Source organism: Puma concolor, chromosome C2, assembly GCF_028749965.1.
Source record: "Puma concolor isolate L17-30 chromosome C2, mPumCon1.1.hap2, whole genome shotgun sequence".
NCBI classification, from domain to species: Eukaryota; Metazoa; Chordata; class Mammalia; order Carnivora; family Felidae; genus Puma; species Puma concolor.
Genome location: NC_141675.1, coordinates 74,314,617 through 74,334,445, shown reverse-complemented (window position 1 = coordinate 74,334,445; position 19,829 = coordinate 74,314,617). Strand labels below are relative to the sequence as shown.

General features: G+C 42.3%; 1 long non-coding RNA gene across 4 annotated transcripts in view; it reads right to left on the bottom strand.

Moving 5' to 3' along the window:
- The window catches only part of LOC147577321 (uncharacterized), a 57,300-nt gene that overhangs the window by 14,209 nt on the left and 23,262 nt on the right, over positions 1-19,829 (bottom strand). The gene's annotated exons all lie outside the window — the stretch shown is intronic.

Sequence of the window (19,829 nt, the reverse complement as noted above, 5' to 3'; positions counted from 1 at the left end):
GCAGCCCGGCCCTTTGTTCTTTACCAAAACTGCATAGGAATAATCTTGCCATACTATTGCTACTATTAATAATGTGTAGACCTTATCACATTACAAACTGTATTATGAAAATTGAGTGCCAACACAGGGGGAAACTGATAGGACAAAGCTACCTCATTCTGTTGATAAGGGAGCAGACTTCCTTCGGACCGAAGTTAGGTCCCTTCTGGGCATGGGAACAAACTGCAGCCTCCTCAGCCCCAACCCCCTCTGTCTGCTCTGCTCTCACCAATCAAAGGGATCAGTGAGGACTTTGTGCCAAGTGCTGCCTCCTAAAGAACCCCCTATGCCTGCACCATGGCCAGCAGTTTGCATTCAGAGCAACCAGCAGGCCTTTCAAAACACAGGGACACAGCCCAATCCACACAGTGTTCGCTTTGTATAAGGACGTCTTCCCGTACTTTCCACTTCAGTCTCCCAGACCACACCTGTAAATAGGGTGTCGTCCTCACTTTTGTGTCTCACACTCCTCCTGTGTGAACTATAAATTCTTCTAAGCCGAGAATGGGCGGGGGAGGGGGGAACCCTCTCCCTAGATTTGCCCCTCTTCCTCCTTGGGGTTGCCCAGGGCTCCTTGGGAGGGCCTTGACTCCTTCGGATTGTGGTGCTCTGTGAGCATTCAACGTACAGCATTGCATCAGCGGGAAGGAGAAGGTTTCCACCTACAGTTCATTAAACACGGTTTTGCTGTGCACATCCTCCAATAGGACGTAGAGCATCCAAGTCCAGCAATCCACCGAAGGACCCTGAGGAAAGTACCTCCTCAGGGCTTACTTTTGCCTACAAAAACCAAAAGAGGTCTGAGCCCAAAAAGGATGTGGTGTAATTTCCTAAATTCACCTCCTATTCTTTTTGGGAAAAGACTTGCCCAGAGACCCAAACTGATTTTCCTTATTTCAAATGCAAATTGCACACACACACACACACACACACACACACACACAGGCACACACAGAGACACACACTGTGAGAGTTTTTATGAGGTAAATGGTGGTGTCGTGATCGTCCAAGTTCAGCACCACTTTTTAACTTTCCATCACCAGGCCTTATCTTTCCAGAAAACAGATGAAAAGGTCTGAGGGAGGGAGGTGATCATAGAGATGGGAATGGCTTTTATTAAAAGAGTGTTTTCCCAGACCTTAACTAAACCTCATCCACTTTTGTCAGTCAGGGCCGACAGTTGAGAGCAATATTAGAGGAGGTAATTGCATGTATCAGTCAACAGCTTTTGTCCTGCAGCCGCTGAGAATTACAGTAAAACGGGCACAGGAAAACAGCATACTGGATTAAAGGCAAAAAAGATCTTTCTCCAGTTTCTCTCTACTCACCAGCTGTTATGTTCGGCTGTAGAGACAGAAGCAGCAATAATATCTGGGGGAAATCTAGCCTACCACAGTCTGGTTTTTTTTTTCTCCTTCTGTTTTTCCTCCGCCTTAAACGTGATTAAGCTTCGACTTTAAAGAGAAACTTTCTCAAAAAGCATTCTATCTCACCATAGCAACTAAGCTATTGACCCTATATGAATTTTCCCCCCATTCAAGTATATGAGCACATGTAAACCTGAACCTTCTACCATTGCTTAGACTGACTATAAAACAACCACCTCAGAGTTTTTGATATCACTTACTAACAGGGCTCAGTAGTTGCTTAAATAAACAGTTGGCAAGACACAGGTACGTACGCAGATGAAAAGTTCACATAGGGGTCTGAAATTCACCCCCCTGAAATGCCTACGCCTGTGCACCAGGCACAAATCCCCACAAGAGAAGTGTGGTTGTCACCAGGTCCCTGGTGCTGCGGACATCACACACTGGCCCCCATACCCCAATACTAAAGGAACTTTAGGAACTTTCTCTCAACCATAAGAAAATAACCAAGTCTGTCCAAAAGCAGCCAGAGACTTTGGACACAAAAGAGGAACTCTTAGGGCCAAGGTGGCGACGGTACCTTAGAGGGGGAACCCGCTGAGCTGGGAAGGACAGAGACCAACTCCAGCAGGATAGCAGTGGTCCCAGGTCATTACTGAGTGCGTTAGTGAAACCAGGGGCAGCGCTGAGTTTGGCCAGCTCCACCATGACTCTGGCAAAGGCAAATTGGGATATGGGTGCGGCGGGCCACAATAAAGTTGTTGTTATTAATAAATTTGATCCTTAAATACTTGAAATCCTATAGCCACGATCGATTTCGGATGCAACAGTAAACACGCCTTTTTTTCTTAATTTTTTTTTTACTTTACTTACAGGTCAGAAACTGAGGTTTAGAGAAGTAAAGCAACTCAACCAAGTTAACATAGCCAGTGAATAACACAGGCAGGATTCAAATCCAGCTCTGTCTTTCGCAAAGCCTTGCTCGTGCCGCCACAACCTCTTCTCCCTGGGGAGGGGGCACGTCCAGCAATAGTTGAGTATGGATGCCGGGGATGAGGGGAGCTATGGGATAAACCTGTAGCATTTTCCTGGGACATCAAACCTGTTCAAATATTAGTGAGTGTCAAATGGAACAGGAGGAGTAAGGTGGTGGGGGATTAAGTAATTGCATTAATCAATATTTTATAACATTTTTCACATTAAATCCAATGGCTGTATTAGGGAGCAAGATGCAATATTGCTATTTTTAAAAAAGATTGAATAGGTAATGAACTAATATGATTCAAATTCAAACACTATCAATAATACAAAGTGGAAAGTTTCTCCCTCCCTCATCCCCAAGCCCTCAATTCCCAATTCCCTACTCACTAGGCAAATTATTACCTATTTTAGGCATATGCATATACATATATCATATATATGTATATATATATGATAGCAAGTATATATACAGTCATTTTTTTTCTTTTTTAAGCAAATAGTAGCCCACTAGATGTGTTTTTCTGCACATTGCTCTTTTTCATTAAACAGGAAACCTTGGAGTTCATATCTATAAACAACTCCTTCATTCTTGTTGACAGCTGTTAGTATTTCATTAAACTGATGCCTCATTATTTATTTAACCAATCCTATTAGTGGACTCTCAGAATGTTCTGAAACTTTGCTACTACAAACAATGCCTCAATTAATAATCCTTTACATGGATCGTTTCACACATTTGACAATATGTATGTGGGATGCATGGCCACAAGTAGAGCTGCTAGGTCAAAGGCATTTGCATTTACATTTTGACAGATATTAACAAATTTCTTTCTCTGGAAGTTGTACCAATTGGCAGAAAGCCATTTCTCAGTATTATCAAACTCTTTTCAGTTTGCCAATCTGACAGGTGAAAAATGAAATTTCACTGTTGTTGTAATTTGCATTTTTCTTCCTATGGGTGGGGCTGAGTATTTTTCCAAGTCCTTAAAAGCCATTTCTCTTTTAGTGTCTGCAAACTGTCCATATCCTTTGCCTACTTTTTATAGGGTTTGGGGCTTTTTTTCATTGGCTTGCAGAGTTCTTTATAGAGTACAGAAACCAGCCCTTTGTCGGAGACTTGAGCCGCACAGTTTCCCCTCACCCACCAGTCTGCCTTCTCCCGTCAGTTTCCACTGAGAAACCCAGCCCCACAGTGGCAGCATGGCACTGGCAGCCTGACTGTCCCCATGCTGACCCATGTTGACCCATCCGCACCTGAACTCTCCTGAAATCTACTTGTGGCCTTGCCAAGCTCCCATCCACATCTTGGGTTCATCCCCCAGGGCCTGTTCTTGTCCAACGGATGTCCAAGTCACCGTGATCTGGCTATTGCATCTCCAAGCTCCTCTGAAGAGGTGAGGAAGTAAGAGAATGGTGAGAGCTGGTGCATATTCTCAACACCAGACCCCTACCAGGATCTCTACAGGCCACTGTGTCTTCTCCACTAAGCATGCCCGAGATCACGTAAAGTGCCTTAATAATAATAATCGCTCTCACGTATTGAACGTTTACTGTGTGCCAAGCACCAATTGAAGCACTTTACGTCTATTTCCTCATTTCATCTTCAAAATGTCTCAAGAAGGTATTATTATCATTAACCCCTTCTACAGATGACAACACAAGTGACAGAAATGTTAAATAATTTGCCATGGGTCATATAATGCCAATATGAAGCCAGGACTGAAAGTCAATGATATATCAACCTAACCCAACCCTGCAAATTGCTGTAATCTTCAGCAGATATCCTGGCCACCACTCAGGTTACATATATCACATGCATGTACACACATATACACACACTGTAATACAGGGAAATCTCACCAATATTTTATGAGATTAACAAACACTTTATCCTAGTACCAACATGATATGAGGTCCTGTGGGCTTACATAAGCAAATTAAAGATATTTGGGGCCTTAGCTTGCCTAGTTTTAACCGAAAGCCACGTAAGTTGTACAAAAATCTAAGGAACTATCCAGCTTTCCAAGAATCAAGGAAATAATATCTAGGAAAAGATGGCTTAAGAATTATGACAGGGGCTGGTCCCATGGGTCTACTTGGAAGTGATGCTCTGTTACTGAAACTTACACAACTCTCATATCCAAGGTAGAAGGTCATCCCAACCCTCAGCACATGCAAATGAAAAATCTTCCTACAATAAGTTGCTTAGGGATGCCTACTTCCACCTTATAGTTCCAAGGCCTAGTTCCAAGGGCTATAAAAACAAACTTCCCCAACTCAAACCCACATCTCAAAGCCAAATATCCTGGGAGAGACACCAGAGTGACTCATTCAGCTATGTCTCTGTCATGCCAGATGAGGCCAGCTCATGTCTGTGCTCTGCCCCCCCTCAGCCTCATTCCCTCGATGTGACCACAAGGGAAACAATGATCCGGTTGCATCTTCATCTTGACAGTATCAATGCAGCCCAAAAGGACAACTTCTACGCCATCTACCTCGGACAGCTGTGGCTAAAGGACACAGTCAATCCCCTGACTGAGTGAGTCTATGCAGGAACTGGTAAAACATGACTCTCTTGTGCTAGTTCTGTAAGGGATTCCAGCCAGTGTATATGTTTAACTATACAGTCAGATTTTGGACACTCCAGGTCAAATAATCCAGATGGCAATCTAATTCGATTTTTAGTTCCTCTACCCATATTCCTTTTGATCAGTTGACTGTTAATTCATCCCTTGGACTGAAAGATAATCTATTCATTTATCATCCCCAAAACATTCTGAGTCCCTGTTGTGCTATAGGCACTAAAAATAAAAGGATCACAAAAAAAAGTTCTTAATTATAAGGAACTTATTGTCTATTAAGTTACAGGAATTTAAAAAAAAAAAACTATTAAAAGCAATTGCAATGCTAGGGAACTTCTGTTTGGATGGAAGTAAGAGTCCACGGGATGACCCTCAAGAGCTGAAACCAGGCAAGATGGCAAAGGATAGTCAGGGGAAGCGATGATTGAGCTAAGGCACTGGCAGGTCTAGAGGTACTAGGGAAAATAATCCAAGTAGAGGTGCATGGTGAGCAGAGGCCTGGAGATGAGAAAGCCATCACTCACTTGAGAGGCGACAGAAGTGAAGTATGATGGCAACCAGAAGGGCTAAGTCTGTAAACATGAGCAGGGGCCAGCTGTGAAAGGCCTTGCATGCTTTGCCAAATGTGTCTGACCGAAGGTGGGGACAACCACAGAAATAAGTGTATTAAGCAGGAGCATGGTACAACCACAGCAAAGCTGTTCAGGGGGTTAGTCATTTCATCATAGATTGTAAATGACTGTTGAGGCTTAACTGGTTAGTGTTTCAATAAGAGACAAAATCTTCAGCAAAAGAATGAGTCCCAGTGTAGAACTAGGAGAAATCAAATGAAATTGGTGTTGGTGGGCTAAGTGCCCAGATGTGAGAGACCCCATTGGTCTTTCCCAAATCACGCTAAACGATATCTACCATTTCTTTCATTAGCACAAAATTTCACACACACACACACACACACACACACACACACACGCAATATCACCTATACATCAGATTATTCATTATAGTATTAGTTATCACAAGATTGAAAACCTAAGTATTTACCAGTTTGGGACTGTTTAAATAAATTATGGTAAAGATATATATTAATTGTATATATATGTATATATATATACACATATACATATATACATATATAATGGAATACCATGAAGCTATAAAAAAGGCTGAGGGAACTCATTATTTACTATGTAAAAAGAGCTTCAAGATAAAGTATTGAGCAGAAAATGCAGAACAGTGCATATACTACACTATCATTTTTCCCTGAAAGATACTGGGAGCAAGTGGAAGGGAAATACGTATGTAATTTTGTGTGCGTGCATAAAACAACTCTGGAAGGAGACACAAGATAACAATAATATTTGGTAGCCAGTAGGAAGTGGGTAGCCAGGGGAAGGAGGCTTCACTATATTCCTCTTTTGCTCCTTTTAAATCATGTAAATGTGTTACCTATTCAAAACCGTCCCTGTCCTTGAATAGCTCACGGCCCAAACTGTAAACACACGCACAACAGGCAAGAGCTCATTAACAATATCTAATAGGCTATAACACGAAGGTAAGAGAGGGGTTAAACAAATACTTGGTCCTGGGCCAGGAAAAATACAATTGGAAAAGATCATATTCCTCCTATTTCAGCCAACATTTCTGTTGAACATTTCTCAACTGTTCTCCAGGCCCACATCTTGCAGGCGTATCTTTACACCTGCGTAAGTTTGGTCATGACTGAACACCCAGGGAGCTCTTTCCCCAGTCCCCTCACCTTACAGATGTGGAAACCGAAGTACAGCAGGGTGAAGGTGCTGGCTTCAAGCCATGTGGGTGGTTGGCAATGTCCTACGTGAACCCATCATGGTGTCCCTTCCATTGGCAGACGCTGACACTACAAGCACAGAGCCAGCGACGTTGGCTGAAACACAATTTGGTCTGTGGAGATTCCACTTGCCAAATCTCTTTGGGGACCCTGAATAAACTGTGTGCCCACCAGCAGGTGAGATGCCACCTCCTCTCCCCTCAGCAGGGGCAAAGGTCAGCAAACTTGTCCAAGGAAGACAGAAGGCATCTTTTCCTGGGGAGTGCTCTTCAGTATCTGAGCTCACTTGGTCCTGGCCACCTCGTTAGACCAGCCCCCAAATCTTGGAACCTGTAGTTCGGTTTTTGTGCGGAACAGAACATGATCCTCTGTGCAGTTAACAAACCGAAATCTCAGCATTAAGTTGCAAATCTTGCTTTAAATGAAACAAAAGAATGGCCCATCAACTCATCATCCCCAAGCTTCAGCCGTTAAAGTCTTGATAACAGTAGAGTGGTCTGCTCTCATTTGCAAATCCGCACACACCCTGGCAGGCAGCCTGTGAGCCCGGTTCAGCACCTTGTGGCTTCAGAAACAGACCAGGGCTTAGCCTGAGGCAGCTGGAGTCCTTAGGGATTTCAGAGCTCTGACTTGCTCACATTTCTTTCCTTTTTCCACAGAAGTGCTCTTCCTGTCCAGGACCTTTCCTTGCTCTTGAAACTCCACACAGTTAACCGTTGATCTCCCCTCTGCCCTCCTCATCAGCCTCTTTATTCTTCTTGCTCCTTCCTCTGAGCTTTCCAGCAGCAACCCCATCCTAAAAATAGCTCCCCCCCTTCATCCTGCCTGCTGATTCATGGTCTTTCATGATCTTCCACAGTGCTCTTCCTTTTTTCCTTTCATTTCTAGGTGCCTTTAGAGTATGAGGGGGAAATCTCACTTTAGCAATTTAAAAATAAAACAATCATAATGTAAATCACAAAAGTGGTGAATATTTACTGAGCATTTACTTTGTACCAGTCACTGAGCTAAATATGTGTGTGTGTGTGTGTGTGTGTGTGTGTGTATCCAGCATGCATGATCTCAGAATAAAAACATCTTCTGAGCTATTTTTGTCTAGAAACAGAATATGATTGGTTTCATACTGTCTACTCTCTAAGATGACAATAATCGATTGTGTTACCATCTGACTGCTTTCAAGTAGCCCCTCATTGTGTGACAGCCACACTCTAACAACCATCTGGCTGTATGATGCTTGCACTGTAGCCAGAAATGTAGCTCCCTCCCTCCCGGGGAGGGAGCCATGAGACAGAGCTGCATCAATTTTATTCTTATGCTACAAAACTCAGATTTCAACATCTCTCACCAGAACCACATCACTCCTGCTTGACATGCTACCTCAGTTTGAAGCTACTCAACATGACAACCCAACAGCCTCAGTCAAGAGTTTGGAAAAGAAATGAGTGTGAAGATGAGCTTTGAAAATCTCTCACTTCTACCTACAAAGATTCTATCAAATGTAACTGCCTGGGTTGGGGACTTGGATAATATTTTCCTCATAAGGAAATTCCACTAGAACTAAATATCTAAATAACTCGTGGAACTTGTGACACTATATTTTCTATGCACCAATTGTCACTTTTAAATTACTCAGTTGAACGTTTAGCTTATTCATCCTATTAAGATAGAATGGGAACCAGCCTCCCTTCCTCAACTCTTTCCCCCCTCTAACTGGTCTTCCTTCCACATGCTGCCAGAGTGGTATGACCAATAAAAATACTTGAGTGGAATTAGTAAACAGACTTATGATCGCTTACCTATTTTGCCCACTGATATATTCCAAGATAAATGAATTAATCAGTGGTCAGGAAAAGCATATTAAAACAGGAAGTTCATTATTGCTTATCAATTTACATCTTTGGTTTTGTTTATTAATGATTCTTCCCAGTGCTGGCAGGGATGTGGTCAACCGAGAGCATCCTTATATTCTTGACAAGAGAATTTGACAACATAGTTTTTTGAAAAGCCTTCATACTCTTTCCTTCCTAGGAATTAATTAACCTTAATAGCCTAAATATTGGACAGATAAAAGAGTTTTATATAGAAAATGTTTTTCAAATATGAAAATATGAAAAGTTCAGCGATCATGAAATGTGCAGTAATGGTGGTACAGCCACTCAACAAAATTGTATGCAGTTACCAAAAATGATTATTAAATTTATATAATGACAAGTGGAAAAAGTAACAAAACACGCACATTGTGATGAATACCTATGTCAAACATTCAGAGACACATGCAGAAAAATGCTAACAAGAGAAACTTGGCTTCCCAATCCTGGCTTCCCAGATTGTAAATTGTGTGAAGTTACGTGGGTTCATCTCTGTTGACCGATTTCCTCATATTAACTATAATGTGATGATAAATTTAATAACAACAACAAAATAGCTGATGCCTTAAGAGTGCTGTAGGGAGGTAAATGAGTGCTGTGGCTGACAACATAAGCAGCGAACAGATAAGCTTACTATAATGATTACTATAAGGGTGATGGAACTGTGGTGCTCTGTCTTTGTTTTCTAAATCCTCAGTGACGTGCTAATAGTACACACATCAGGATGGGGATCTATTTATCTTTCTCCTCTCTCCCTGGGAGAAATGCCTGGATCTGGATGACTTCAGCCATGGTGCTATTGTCCTCTCCTTCCTAGAAATTCCTATAGTGCTTCCTGCTTGAAGCTATTGCTTGACAGTGTTTTTATGCTGCCTGGAGTTCTTCATTACATTTTATATGTACATAATGATCCCCGACTCCCCACAACGTGGCTCTTAGGAATATGGCCTTTTGGGTCCCTCCTTATGGACCCTTTGGCACAGAACCTAATGTGCCACAAGCTAATTTGATTTTTAAAATATGTTGATTTGACAATCACACAGATAGAAGCATGCATATTGCCCATAATTTCAACATTAGTTCTTTTTCCATTTCTTCCTTAATCATATTTTATTTCCATAGTCACACAGGAGCTAAAGAAACAAATAAATGCTGGGGTGGTTTTCCTTGATTTGTATTTCACATCCACTTAGTTTTACAGGTCAGCAGAACCTGAAGTTAGTCTTGTTTCTAAGATTCATTCTGTATCTTTCCTGCACAGAAATAAATAATCTAGGCCAATGGTAATTAATTCCTAGGAAAAAAGAGGTACCCAGTGGAAAGCTGGAGGATAGGCCATATAGGACTTCTAGGAGGGACCCCTTTGGAGGGTAGGATTCCCTTCAATGATTTGAATGATGCTCTCCATCCAAAGGTAGGTATTTCTGCTTAAAGTTTTTTGTGATGCTATTTCCCTAGGGCAAGAGCCCTGTAAGCAAATACCTTTAACTGTGCCAGCTCCTTTTTTGTTTTCCGCAATTAGCTTATCTCCAATCATATAAACACACACATGATGACTGTCTTCGGTTATGGAGGTAATACAGGAAAAAATAGGTTACTTTAGCTTTTAGAGTTGGTTTGAGGACAAACCAGATTAAAGCTTATATGGATATACAAAATAATAGGCAAGTGCTGTTGTCTGCTTTCCTTAAATTATTTTATTACAAAGTACATATTAATTATAATAGAAGCAAACTTGGACTCTGTGGGTTTCGAAAAAAAAATTCCTTTGTAGCATCACGGCAGGATTTCCCACCATTTCACTCTTTCTGATGAAATTAACTCCCCATGGTTGGTCAGCAGGATAATCTAATTTTAGCCAATCAGCTTGGGAGCTGCCGTTGACCTCACAAAGGGAGAGAAAAGTATCTGCAGTCATAGCAACCACCCGCTCAGCTCTGATCATCTCTGGACTCTTCCGCTTAATGACAGACACCGGCTTGCTTCTTAGATGATTAATCTTTTCCCCTGTGAACCTCCTTGAATACATTAGCCAAACAAGTCTGATAAATTTGTTTATCCCAAGACAATCATTAGAAAATTACCTGCAAAAGTAATTCTCACTAGAGCAGTTTGTGAATGGAAAGCCATATGGCAGATGAGAACAGAAATAAGCAATAAAATCTCTTGCTGTACGTTGCAACAGGTCAGGAAAGTTTTTCCTCTTTAAAGTTTATCATTTTACATTAAATCACAAAGTACAGCAGTGTAAAGCCCATTTTATATGAGCAAAAGAACCTTATATCCAGTCAGTAGCTGTTCCTCCAACACCGCACCTAATAGGTGTTGGGTTCTAGGGATGGCCTTCTGAATCTGAGCTATCTCTGCCATTCTCAATCCCACAGTTCAGTGAGAGGAGGCACACGTGTAAATACACCATAAGGGCCCTAACAGAGACAAAAAAGAGAACTCTGAGAGCACTGAGAAGGAGTGGATAATTCTTTGTTTTTCCAGAGTCAACAAAGAGTGCCGTGGCTATGACTTTCAAGTTTGGCAATGAAGGATGAGCAAGATTTTTCCAAAATGGAAGAATATTCTAGGCAAAGAGAACAACATTTGAAAGACATGGACTTACGGACAACTGTGATAAATTCCTGGGCAGCAAAATGCCTGGGGCAGCTGGATACTGGCCACATCTCCTTCCAGGAAGTGAGACGGGAAGTGTGAGCTGGGACAAGATGGCCAGTACTTTGTAAGGTGGCATGAGCACATTTATACGGCTTCAAGAAGGCTAGACAATAAGGATGGATGGGAAGGGCCAATCTGGAAGCTCCTTCTAAAAATTTTTTTAATGTTTATTTGTTTTAGAGAGAGAGAGAGTGAAAGCAGGGGAGGGGCAGAGAGAGAGGGAGACACAGAATCCAAAGCAGGCTCCAGGCTCTGAGCTGTCAGCACAGAGCCAGATGCGGGGTTCAAACCCATGAACCATGAGATCATGACTTGAGCTAAAGTTGGGTGCTCAACCGACTGAGCCACCCGGGCACCCCTGGAAGCTCCTTCTGAGATTGAATTGAGAGAATGTAATTGTTGTTTTATCCTTGGTAATGCTCTTCACTTGTGGAAAGAATGAGAAGACAGTGAGGGTTTGTTGCAGCCACACAGCCAAATGGGACATTTCCTATGCAGTCACTGGTTCCGCTACTAAAGGGTCAGTTTGATGAGTGGGAGAGAGGGCAGGGTCTCCATTTGGTTGAGCGGTTTAAAATGAGAGAATGTGTTTAAAACAGCTGATGAGACAACAGAGTGGTCATAAATGTGGGCATAGCCTAATTGACCCTACAGGCTTTTACAAATCAACATTCGACTAACCTCACCCGAACCAGGGGTCAGGCAGCAGACGGCTGGATGGCAACCCAGGCAGTCTGAGTGCAGATGAGGACTCTAGCAGTGGCAGGACAATCAGGCCCGTGCCAGAGGTTCCAGAGCAACACTCGGGTTCCATTAAGACAGCTTCGGAAACACAGACTGGATTGAAAGACATCATGTAGCTGGGCCCCTCACTGATAATGTTCTCCAAAGCCATTCAGGAATCCCAGCAGAAAATGTGCTCCAAGCCCAGACCAAGGCCCTGGGCCAGAGGGCTTCTACATCTACAGGTCTGTCTGGGGATCCCAGTTCTGGCCTCCGATTCTCTCATGTCTTCTAAGATGAGTGTTGCTCACCAAACTCACTCCACGAGAGCCTCAAAAAAGAAGCCCTTCAGTAAGCTGAGGAATCAGTATTGTCTATATTTTCCAAATAATCAGTAGTGAGCATGTTATTAGGTTTCTTAACATAAACGTATCTTCTAAAAAACAAAAATTACAATCAAGCGACCTCAAATGCTATTCTCTATGATAGCAAATACACAGCTAGTTGAACATAAATGACCACAAGTGGTTACTGAGCACCTGCTCAGAACTAGGCCTGTGCCGAGCCCTTCACAGACCCTGAGTCATTTAATCCTCACAGGGACCCCAGACGAAAAGGAGCTCTGTGAGTTTCTCCTGTTTTTTATGGGGAAATGGCGTTGGAAGTGTACATCTTAAAAAAAAAAAAAAAAAGAACAAAAAAACACGTGTAAATGCAATTATACTTTTAGATAGCCTCTTCTTTAAAAAAGGAACAAAAACTTTATTGATTCAAGATTTAAAGAGAATATTGCCTTGAAGCTATTATTAAAACATATATGTATATATATTTTATATGTATATACATATGCATATATAAGCATTATATATGTACATATGTATATATTATATATAATATATATAATTAATATACACACACACATATATATATATATATATATATATATGCAATATATTCTGAGCACCTGTATGCCAGGCTCTGGAATACAAGGAGAAACAAGTGATATGATGGAGGAGGCACAAGACAACTAGTATAAGATGGTATGATACGTGCCCTAACAGTGGGTTGTGCAGGGGCAACTGGGTGGCTCAGTCAGTTAAATGCCTGACTTTGGCCCAGGTCACGATCCCATGGTTTGTGAGTTCGAGCCCCATGTCCACCTCTATGCTGACAGCTCAGAGCCTGGAGCCTGCTTTGGATTCTGTGTCTCTCTCTATCTCTCTCTGCCCCTCTCCCGTTCCCTGTCTCACTCTCCCTCTCAAAAATAAATAAACATTAAAAAATTAAAAAACAAAAAAGAGTGGGCTATACAGAGTAGTACAGGAGCATAGAGGAGGCAGAAATCAGCCCATGAGTGCCTTGTTTGAGCAAAAGCTGCCCTTCACTGAGCACCAGGCTCCACACTCCAGACGTGACAAACAGCACTTCATTTACATGGCCTGATGACCTCGGGGGTGCTGTTTTCCCCTGACAGTTTGTAGCTACAGAATATAGAGCTTAGAGGTTAGGGATCTTATCCAAAGTCCCAAGATCATTAAATGATATTTCTAGGATTTGAGCCCTCATCTGTAGGATTCCAAGCTTTGGGTGCATTTCACTACATTGTAAATCACACGAATACACTCTACGCCCATCTCGCAAGCTCAAGTTCTTTATACCTGGACCATCAACTTGCATTCAGAGGCAAACTCCCACGTTCACACCTCAAGGGCTCTTCCCTAAATTTGCTTCATTTATTGCTCGGTTTCCTTGTTTCTTCTATTCTCCCTGAAAGCAGACCAAGAGACAGTATTTTCCCAAGGTCCAGGGCACAGAATGCTGCTTCATGAAAAACCCTGTGTTTCAATTCCAAATGACACAGGCTACATGTTTAATTTTTTTTTTCCTTGGATCTCTTCAGACCCTGGAGATTTGCTGGAGATACATTCTCTCTCTCTCTCTCTCTCTCTCTCTTTAATGCTGCAAGTCCATAGTCTACCTTTTTACAAAGGAGTTCTCCATCGATAATAACAGGTCCTCTATTCATTTTCCCCCTCTGAAACCCACATGATTAGAACTATTGACCTTAATCTTAACTCTGTAAAGGTAACACAATGGATTTAAAACCCCAGGTGAAAAGACAGCAATAAGGCCCTACATGAGGGTAGGAGGCCTCATCATTTAACCCAGGATTGCTGTAAACTCTGAGGAACATAAAGCCAAAAACCCTAGACCTTTCATACAAACCTTTTCCATTTACTTTCTTGCTTTAGCCCAGAGGGAAATGACCTTTAGGACAAATCTGTCCAGGCAGAAACCCTGAGTGTCTCATGGCAGGTGTGCATCCTCACACATCCTCCCCTTCATGTTCATGCAAAAGTGTCCGTGGGGACAATTACAAGTCCCTGCAGGGCCTGGGACACCCCATGGGGATGCAATGTTCCAGGGAACAGAGCCAGGATATTTTGGTTCTAAGGCAAGTCCACTGGTTAGATCCAATGGTCAGAAGTACCTGGACAGAGTTCTGATCACCTGGAGACAATTGGCTGATAGCTTCTGCCAAGCATGCTGAGGTCCAGAAAGGATGACTATTTTCATAACGATGAACTAGAGAAAAAACGAGAAGCCAGGACAGAAACCCAGACACATCACACACTGTAGAGCTAGAACAATCTACTATCTGCTGTTCTCTCACCTCCAAGGCTTCGTCTTCATCATGTTGCATACCAGTGACAGAAGAATTCTTTCACGCCCCTGCTCAAGAACCTACTATAGCTCCCTGTTGCCTCTTATTACTGCGGTGATCATACATCCTCATTTGCTACAGTCTTGGCTTACACTTGTTATCCTCGTGTGATTACTAATGGCCTCTCCTACCATCCTCAATAGTGTTCCAATTTGAACAATCAGTTATGTGGTCACTGTATCTCCTGACTACTTCATACCCCTCTGCCCACTTTACCATCTTCTGTTATGCTCTGTAGACTTCAAATCATTTTGTATTTATAGTGACACATTTCAGGGATTAGATTGGACCCACCATTATAACTTGGTGCTCCCTTCAACACGGAGTGGAACTACTTGTTTCTGTCTGTGCTGAGCCATGGTTCCTAAGCATTTCAGTCAATTACACATTTAGTAAGGTACACGTGCCAGTGTGCACAAACTAGTTTTTGGAAATAACTTTGACTTTAAACACAAGTGTGTTAGAATCCTGACCGTGCAACTTACAAGCTGTGTGATCACAAGCAGGTAACGTAACATACATACATACATACATATACTCTGTGGACCAGATTTTCCTCATCTATGAATATATATGAATACAGGCATTATCATAGAACCTAACTTGCAGGGTTAGTCGTAAGCTTTAGATGCGAAGATGCAGGTGCAGTGCTTAACATATCCATGCTGGCTGTAGGTGGTCACCATCACCACTCCCACTGTTTGCTCGGCACAGGCTGCCGGACAGGTGATGGTCGCACAACATAGTGTTAGCACTTGCAGCAGTGATAACACTGCGCATCCCAAACACGATTTGAGACCTATCTGCTGAATGATTGTGTCTTAGTAAGGTTTGATATATCAGGGGAGTGCTCTCAGCAGAAAGGGAGTAAAGGATGAAATACAGAGTGTATGGAGAGGAGGGAGAAGAACACAAGAATGTGATCTCAGCTTCAGATGAGCTTCAGTCGGAGCCCATGAAAAAGCTCTGGAGCACAAAGCACATCACAAAGTGGTTTCCAGCTTGAACAAAGGGGCCGGCCTTTTGTACCCCATGCATAATGGTCATTAGCCAAGGTCTCGAGGGCTGTATCCTCCCGGGGAATGAATGCAGCTGAGGGATGCAGCTGGCAAAGTGGATGCTACCGTGGGGACCAGCAGCATCCATTCATTTGTGATTCCCACTCGGACCTACATACGCTCCACTACGCCTAGACAACCTCTGGGAGACTTTGGAGGCTGTGCATTTAATACGTGTGACTGAAGGCAAGTCACTTAATTTCTCTAAGACTCAGTTCCTTTATCTGCAAAATGAGGCTGGTAATGCTTAATATTGTAGGTTATTCTCAGGATTTAGAAAGAACACATTCTTAATCCTGGCAATAAATGGGATGGAACTGCACATCTTTTTCTCACAGCCAGATTTTTCTTTGTTCCTTATGCACGGAATCTAGGTTCCTCACTTACATGCCTTTGCTCATGCTCCCTCACCACTCCCTGCAGAAAGCAGCGCCTGATCACATACGTGCAACACATGCTTACAACATTCCCCTCAAATTGCACCCACCCCAAAATAACCTCCAATGTATCCTCTACTTCAAATTTCCATATCCAAATTCTTCCTCCTCCCTCAGCCTCATCCACTTCCTCAAGTTTACACCGTTCTTGCCCTTCTCTGAAATCCCTTTTCACTTAATTCCATATAACTTAACATTTCATTGATTTCTAATTGTTTGGTATTTGTTTGGTCTCTTCCAACCAGATTTTAAATATCTACTCCTCCATCTTCACTCCAGAACTCAGGCATCCAGGGCAGGCATCTAGTGGGGATTCAATTTACCCTTTTGGTTCAATTAAGAAGATTTTTTGATCAGAAGAACAAAGAAATACCTTGGTTGACCATTTCAACTCTCAGGATTCTCAAAGCTAGCAAAATTCTTCCCTCTGATCTAGAGGTGCTCGGCTGACACCCCAGAACAATAGTGCATGTAAAATGAATGATAATGGCTTCCCTGTAATTTAGCTCACAGATGAATCTTAGGTGAGATTTTTCTATTGGGTTCTAACAGTCGCTGAAAATTGGTGCCCTAGGAGGTGCAAAGTGGAATGCCCAACACAGCTCTGATTATCAACTGCAGCCGATGCATGCATCACAATAATGGCAGGCCTAGACCGCTCTTAGCATTTGAAATCTTTGAATAAATCAAACGAGTATTTAACAAGTGCGGGTGTGTCCTGATTTATGCAATAGGTGTGTTTCTGAAGAGCTGATTTATGCAAATTGAAATTTGGGGGGGCGAGGGGATCAAATTATAATTGAAATTCCCTTGGAGTACTCTCTAATTGATGGCATCACACTACTGGGAATTTTTCCTATAAATAATTACCATTCACTTATTTAGTTAGTTTTAACACAGCATTTTTGGTCTTTTCAAGTCAAGATATACATATATTTTCCCTCTCAGACATTTAGGGAAATAAAATATAAAAGCCACCATGATTCAGTACTATTTTTTGCTCATCTCCCCTCCCTCCCCCCATATGAAATAGGTTATTTTATTTGTTTATTTTAAAGTACCACCCATTTTAGGGGCGCCTGGGTGACTCAGTCGGCTAAACGTCTGACTCCTGATTTCAGCTCAGGTCATGATCTCATGATTTTATGAGTTTGAGCCCTGAGTAGGGCTCTGCACTGACAGTGTGGAGTCTGCTTGGGATTTTCCCTCTCTCCCTATCTCTCTGCCCCTTCCCTGCTCATGCTCTCTCTCCCTTTCAAAATAAATAAATAAACCTAAAAAAATAAAATAAAATGCCACCAATTTTTATGTCATAATCTACATTTTAAAGATGAGGAAATGAAATTCGAAGAGGTTAAATTTACAGAGTTACACAGTACATTAGTTTGTTAGGGCCACCATCACAAAGTACCATGGGCTGGTTGGCTTGTTATGCCCAGAATTCGTGATCCCCAAAGACCACTAGGGAGCCGAGTCTGATGCAAAAGCAAAGAGCCTTTATTCGAGCTAGCTCGAGCTCAATCCCCTACCTGCACCGACGCAGCGGTGAGATACCAGGGAAAGAGCGAGTTTCAAAAGGACAAAGGTTTTATTGGGGCCTAGGGGCAGTTGGTGAGGTAATGGCTGTGGCCTCAGCCGATTGGCTGGGGAAGGGTCCTGGGGAAGGGTCCGAGTCCTGTTAGGCAGGTGAGGGGGGGTTACTCAAGGGGAGGAGGTGTGGTCAAGGTGAAGGACACGGAACAAGATGGAGTCGGCTGGCGTAGGCCCGCCCTTTCAGGCTAAACAACACAAATGTATTTTTTCACAGCTCTGGAAGCTAAAGTCTGAGATCAAGTTGCTGGAGGGGTTGGTTTCTTCTGAGGCCTCTCTCCTTGGCTTCTAAATCGCCTTCCTCCCCTTGTGTCTCCACGTGGTCCTCCCTCTGAGCCTGTAGGTGTGCTAATCTCTTCTTCTAAAGACATCAGTCACATTGGATTGCGGACCACCCTAACGACCTAATTTAACTTTAAATATCTCTTTAAAGGCCTTATCTCCAAATTCAGTCACATTCTGAGGTACTGGGCATAGTACTATAATTTCAGGATACACAAGTCAGCCCATGACACACAGCCAAGGGGAGAAGAGCTCAGATTAGAACCCAGCTACTCAAAGGTTTAAACCAAGGTTCTCTCTCACTACTTTCTGTGTAAGGTATCAGGTAAATATCAGGTTTCACTTACATTCCTACGTTCCATCTACAGCATTTCTGTTATAGTACAATGTATGTGTAATTGAAGAAAACTTTGTTTTCTGCAAAATTGCAAGTGAAAAATAACAGACTTGGGGCGTCTGGTGGCTCAGTCAGTTAAGCGTCCAACTTCGGCTCAGGTCATGATCTCACCGTTTGTGAGTTTGAGCACTGCATCAGGCTCTGTGCTGACAGCTCAGAGCCTGGAGCCTGCTTCAGATTCTGTGTCTCCCTCTCTCTCTCTGATCCTCCCCTGCTCGTGCTGTCTCTCTGTCTCTCGAAAAAAAAAAAAAAAAAAAAAAATTTAATATTTTTTTTAAAAAAGAGAAAAAGAAAAATAACAGACTTTATGCGGGAAATAAGGTTAGGCAGACCCCTCAAAAACCGTAGAGCTTTGTAACAGAGCACTAATAAAAACATTAATGGTCCTTTAAAAATCCTTAGCAGTTAAATCTCTATTAGCATTAGCACCTAGTCTCAAATCAGTCGCCATCATCTGCAGCCTTAAACCTCAGAGTTTGGGTGTCCTCTTCCTTTACGATATATGTATCAAATAACATTTGCTTCCAATAGAGACCACTTTCATCAAAATTTAAAAATCTGATACTGAGTGCAGTCTTCATAAAGATGGTGTCCTCATACTCTTCTTAATCTTGTTTATATGTACCCTATTCCTGGGGACCAGTGAACTATGAGGGCATCCTAATCTGTGAAGTCCACACATGATTCTATGGCCCAGAACCAGTGAAGTGGTCATTATTATACTAATAGCTACTATTTCCCAAGCACACACCTGGCAGACCCTGAGAGAGGTCTCTTACACGTCAATAATCCTCATGGCAACTCTTCAAAGCAGGTATTTTTATCTTTAGTTTTCAGCCAAGGAAACTGAGGCTAACAGAAGTTATGGGACTTCTTCAAAAACACAGAGGCACCCAAGAGTCTAGTTCAGGAATTGTTCCAGAACATTACTTGTTCAAAATCCTTTGCCTGTTCCACGCTTTCACAGGTAAGTTGGCCTGTTGGATGTAGGTCCGACCATTCATTCAACCAGCCACCAGTTTTAGTTAACTACAAGAATCATCCCCATCCTTACTACTTTCCTCCCCCAAAGTGAACACTCTAATCAAAATGTTCTTTCTGACCATTGTAACACGGGTGACTTGACTTTTCATAAGGAAACAGAGTGACTGAGATGGTCCATCCACATTTCACACAAACTGTTGCCATGCCCAACTCCCAACCCTTCCTTTAGGCTTTGATTTTTTCTTTTTTTAACCTAAACCCATAACTTTATAGTACTCTTTGTTAATTTTCATCATGTTAATTTAAACCCATAGTTCCAGGA